At 38.5% G+C, this 6,129-nt stretch overlaps 1 pseudogene; it reads left to right on the top strand.

Moving 5' to 3' along the window:
* The first annotated feature begins 5,364 nt into the window (after positions 1–5,364).
* On the top strand, positions 5,365–5,947 carry LOC102855808 (annotated as a pseudogene).
* Positions 5,948–6,129: the final 182 nt, after the last annotated feature.

Below are 6,129 nucleotides of genomic sequence, written 5' to 3' on the forward strand. Positions count from 1 at the left end.
ACTAAGCTTATAGTATGTATGTATGTGTGTGTATATATATATATATATATATATATATATATATTTGTTGAAAAGGTACGAAGGCAGGATGCATCCATGATACACTCCTTTCTTGATTTTGAAGCATGCAGTGTTTTCTTGCAGATGTTCTGGGATTCTCATTCTTCTCAAGTTTAGCCACAATTTTTTTGTGATCCACACAAACAAATTCTTTTGTATAGTCAATGAAACACAGACATTCCTCTGGTACTTTCTGCTTTCAGGCAAGATCCATCTGACATTTGCAATGATATCACTAATGCTACAGTCTCTTCAAAACCCATCCTGTACTTCTGGTAGTTTTCTGTTAATGTATTAGTCTAGTCATTTTCAGATTATCTTCACATATCCAGGTCAGTATCTGTTTGTTTAAATATGTTAGTTGGTATTATTCTATTAATTTCTAGGGCCTTGATTTCCCCATTCCATTCCTTCAGAGCAGCTTGAACTTCCTCTTTCATCACCATTGCCTCTTTGTCATATGTTGTTTCATAAAATATTTCTGTGACAGCCAATTCTTCCTGGTACAGTGACTCTATGTACTACTTCTATCTTTTTTTGATGCCTCCTGGATCATTCAATATTCTAACAACAGCATCCTTAAATATTGCATCTCGAGGGTTGAATTTGTTCTTTAATTCCTTCAGCTTAAGAAATGCTGCACAATCTTTTCCCTTTTGATTTTCTGACTCCAGCTCTTTGCACATTTCATTATAGTACTTTGTTTTCTTGAGCTGCCCTTTGGAATCTTCTGCTCAACCCTGGACTTTATGAGGAAGAATGTGACATCATGATTGGAGGAAGACTCATCAATAACCTGCATTATGCAGATGACACAAACCCTTACTTTCCTCAACTAAGAAGGACCTGAAGCATTTGCTGCAGAGGGTCGAAGACTGTAGTCTGCAATATGAATTGAAGCTCAACATCAAGAAAATGAAGATTCTCACTACTGGGTCAATTGGCAGCATCATGATAGATGGAGAAGAGATTTAAATTATTAAACATTTTAGCTTGCTTGGTTCCATAATCAACACGCTTGGCACTAGCAGTCAGGAAATCATAAGACAAATTGCATTAGGAAAATCTGCTGTCAGGGACCTCTCCAGAGTGCTAAAAAGCAGCAGTGTCAGTCTAGATACTAAAGTGCCCCTATCCAGACCATGGTCTTCACAATTACTTGTTAAGCATCAAAGAGCTGAACAATGACCATAGATGACAGAAGAAGAACTGAGTTGTGGCTGGAGAAAAGAACTGAATGTGCCATGCACTGCCAAGAGAACTAACATGTCTATTTGGAGAGAGTGGAACCAACCTGTTCCTTGGAGGCAAGGATTTTGAGGCTCTGTCTCACATAATTTGGGCATGTTGCCAGGAGGGACAATTCCTGGGAGAAGGGCATCACTCTTGGCAGGGTGGAGGGACAGCACAGGAGGGGAAAGACCTGGATGAGATAGATTGACACAATACTGGGGTAATGAAGGTAGGTATGTCAGAGACTGGCTCAGGATAGAGTAGAGTTCAGAGCTGCTGTACATCGGGTCACTATGAGCCATAGTCAACTCAACAGAACATAACAACAACACAATATTGTTTTTGTGTGCCATTGAGTCAGAATCAACCCATAGCTGACCCTTCAGTGGGTCCTTCAGTGGGTTTTCAGAGGCAATAAATCACAGAAAATTGCCCATCCTTCTTCCACAGAGCAGCTGGTTGCTTCAAACTGCATGCCTTTGGAATTGCAGTGGAGTTTCTTGCCACTAGGAAATATATACCTGAACATAGTGGTATTTCTTACATTACAGAGACAAAATTAGTTCACAATACTCATTGCCGTTGTATTACAACCAGCTCAACTCATGGTTGACTCTCCAGCAAGTTTTTGAAGGCTGTAAATCACATGGGAGGAGATTGTCCATCTTTCTTTTGGGGAGCTGCTGGTGGATGCAAACCACCAGAGGTGCTGCCTTTGGGTGAGCAATGCAACTCCTTGAGGACGATGACACCAGATTACTAAAATGAATTAAATGTGTTAAGTGTGTGCAGCAGGATGCACTTAACTCCAAACTCCTCTAATATGTAGTCGCTCCAAGAGTAACCTGGACCTACCGCCAAGTGCATAGAACAAAGAAAGAGAAGGTATCAGCATGCCTTGTGGTTGTCTGATTCCTTGAAAAGTAAAGTTTCATGTAATTACTTTCAATATCTGTGACTATATTTTCCTTATATTTTTCTTTCATTTGTTATATGGTGAAGGTTGAGCAGTTTATATTTTATTGACATAAGAAACTACATCATTCTGCCTTGCACATTTTTCTTCACACTCTGCTCTTTGTTGTTCTACAACAATCTTTGGCTAAAACAACATGTGCACTAGGCCTTCCTACCCCCATTCCACACAACCACAGCCTCCCAGTGATGGCAGGAACCGTAGAGGTCAGCATGGGGACGTGTGGTATATCATCATTGCATATTTTGCCATTCAACATTTTGCCAATTCTGATTTCCACTAACGCATCTCTAGCTATCTGTGACTTCACTATTCATAGTGATGTTGTACTGATCATCCCAAATTGTCTATTGCCTTTCCCTTAACCTATATTAATATATAGCTATTGTCTATTTAGCAGCTCTGGTGGCCTAGTACATAGCTATGCTGCAATCCTGAAGGTACAGGGTTCAAATCCACCAGCTTCTCTGTAAGAGAAGGATAAGCAATCTCTCTTGCGATTAATTGTATCTGAAAATCCACTGGAGAGCCAGCTATGGGTTGGTTCTAACTTGATTGCACACTGTAATAACAATATTGTATATCTACTATTTTTCAGTCCCTTTTCCATTCCTAGTAACCATTCAACAATAATACTATGTATACAGTGTGAAAGAAGAATAGTGTGAAACACAATGTATATGAATTTTGTAAGCAAACTAACATAAAATTAAAAAAAATATATTGGGTATAAGCAGTCAGGAAATAAGGAGATACATTGCATTGGGAAAATCTGCAGTTAGGGAACTTTGCAAAGTATTGAGTAGTCCTGTCAGTTTGAGGATTAAGGTACATATGATTTAGGCTATGGCTAGCTATCCAATTACTAGCTATACATCTGAGACCTGGACAATGAATAAGAAGGACAGAAAAAGAATTGATGCCTTTGAGCTGTGGTGTTGGAGAAGAGCACTGATCATCCCATGGATAGTCAAGAGAGTGAACAGATAGATATGTTTTGGAGAGGGTGCAGCCAGAGTGCTTTCTGGAAGCAACAATGATGAGGCTTCACCTCATACTTTGGACATGTTTCTAGGAGGGACTATTCCTTGGAGAAGGACATGATGTTGGGACAGGTGGAGGATTGGCAAAGGAAAGGAAGACCCTCAAACAGGTGGATTGATACAGTGGCTGTTGCAATGGGCTCTGTGTGTCAGGACGCATGAGGATGATGGAGGATAGAACAGCTTTCAGATCTTTTGAGTCTCGACTAGATGACATCTAACAACAACAACAATAACAATATAATATTTACCTTTTGTGACTGATGTATTTTACCTAGAACAATGCTCTCTAGGTTTATCCATAGTACACAGTATTTATTGAATTCTTTATTGCATTTTGGTGCTTGATAGTAGTCTACTGATGCATATAGCATAGCTTCTTTATCCATTTGTCTGTTAATAGGCACATATATTGTTTCTATTTTTTTGCTATTACAAATAATGCTGAAATGAACACAGATGTGCATATATATGTCCATGTTGTAATTGTTATTTCTTTGAAATCTACTAGTAGATTATATAAAGACATTTGACTATATGGATCGTAACAAACGATGACTAACATTGAGAGGAATGGGAATCAGAGAATACTTAATTACAGATTTCATCTTAGCAAAAAGAAGACAAAAAACCCTTACACTGGACCAATAAGAAATCTTATGATAGATGGAGAAATTATTGAAATTGTCAATAATTTCATTTTACTCTAGTCCACAATTAACACCCTTTGTACCAGCAGTCAGGAGATTAGGGACCTCTCCAAATTAGTGAGAAGCAGTGACGTCAGTTTGGAGACTAAGGTATACCTGTTTCAAGCTGTACAATATGAGTAAGGATGACAAAAGGAAAGGTGTTAGAGAAGAGTATTAGACATTCCAAGGATTTCCAAAAGAGCAAGCAGGTATGTGTTGAAAAAAGTATAACCAGAGTGTTCTTTAGAAGCAAGGACGGCGGAGCTTCTTCTCATATAATTTGGGTATGTTACTAGGACAGGCTATTCCTTGCAAAAGGACATCATGCTTGGAAAGGGGAAAGGTCAATGAGAGAGAGCAAGACTCTGAATGAGAAGAATTCATCAATGTCAGAAATGATGAAGATGGCACAGGATAGGACAGGGCTCGGATCTGTTGTTCATAGGGTCGCTATAAGTTATATTCAACTTTAAGGCACCTAACAACAACAGTAGAGTTTCTATATCAAATGGTATTTCTATTTCCAACTTTTTAAGGAATTATGAAACTTCTTTCCATTGTGGTTGCATGATTTTACATTCCCACCTGCTGTGGAGGAGAATTCAGTTCTCTCCATACCTTTGTCAGTATTTGTAGCTGGCTGTCTTACTGAATTTTGCTATTCTTGCTGGAGTGAAATGATACCTCATCGTTTTGGTTTACTTCTTTCTGAGAGCTTATGATTTTGAGCATTTCTTCATATATTTCTTGAGCAAATGGATGTCTCCTTTGGTCAATTATATTTTCATATCTTCTGCCATTTCTGACTGGATTGTCTGTCTTTTCCTTGTTATTGTTGTGTTGTTATGCATTCTGGAGTCCACTAGGACTCACAGCAACCCTCTGAGCAACAATTCTGAACCCTGCCCTCCCTTGATGCAATCTCACTGTTTCTAACCTTTCATTTTAATGATTTTGCTTTGTCTTCTAAGTCACCTTTTAAAATCTTCTGTTCAACTCTCTTATTTCATGATTTCTTTACTTGGGTTAAGGTCTCCACATTTTAGAGCAAGTTTTAGAGCTTTTTCTCATAACCATTTTAATTCTTCTTCTCTGTCTTTTTAATAATCTTTTGCTTGTATCATGTATGGTATTTAAAAAGTATGTTATCACTTTTCTGGCCTTTTATCATTAGTGTTCAATACATAAAATACATTTTTTCCTCACCTTGCCCAAACCAGCCCTGCCCAGCGGTCAGGAAACAGTGAGCTCCAACGGCTGGAAGTTGGTGGTAGGGAAGGATCACTGGCAAGATCCCCAAGACAAGGTGCCCCAAGTGGCACCTGCCCCACTCTGGCTCCCTGCGCCCACCTGCCCAGTCATGATCAAGGTGGTCCTCATCTTCAACAACCATAGGAAACAGTGGTTCTCCAAATTTTACCAGCCTTGCAGTGGAGATACACAATAGCAAATTATCAGGGAGACATTGCATTTGATACCTAAGAGAGATGAAAATGTTTGTAATTTCCTAGAAGGAAGATTGTTAATAGGAGGCTTTGACAACAAACTGATTTACAGAAATTTTGCATATTTATTTTGTCTTCTGTGTAGATTCTTCAGAAAGTACACTTGGCATTTTAGATCTAATCCAAGTATTTGTGGAAACATTCTTCATGTATTTTGAAGATGTCAGTGAACTGGATTTCAATTTCCATGTAGACAAGGTTCACAATGTTCTTTCAGTAATGGTAATGGGGGAATGGTATGAGAGACCAATGTGAGTGCAATTGTTACACAAATTGATGCACAAAATAAACTGCAGAAGTTGCAGGCTGGCTTAGCAGGAGCTCTAGCCCATGCTGTATCAGCTGTAAAGAATAGGAATGAATCTTTCTGATATCCCAAGGAATATTAACATTGGTGTAATCAGTATAAAAGTGCCAAACCTGCCCTCTTTTAAATAAAAAATTGAAATGTCTACTCCCAGGTAAACTCCAGTGGGGGGAAGTCATCCAAGTTTACCATGATATTGTTTACCAAGAACAGAAAATCAGAGTCTTTTTTTTTTAGAAGATTAGAGTCTTAATGAGTGCTTTTGGATTTAAGTCAAAGTACTGTATAGAAACTTGGGTTGTGTTTTTTTTTT

This window comes from Elephantulus edwardii, unplaced genomic scaffold, assembly GCF_000299155.1.
Source record: "Elephantulus edwardii isolate Elephantulus edwardi_28Jun2011 unplaced genomic scaffold, EleEdw1.0 scaffold00003, whole genome shotgun sequence".
NCBI classification, from domain to species: domain Eukaryota; kingdom Metazoa; phylum Chordata; class Mammalia; order Macroscelidea; family Macroscelididae; genus Elephantulus; species Elephantulus edwardii.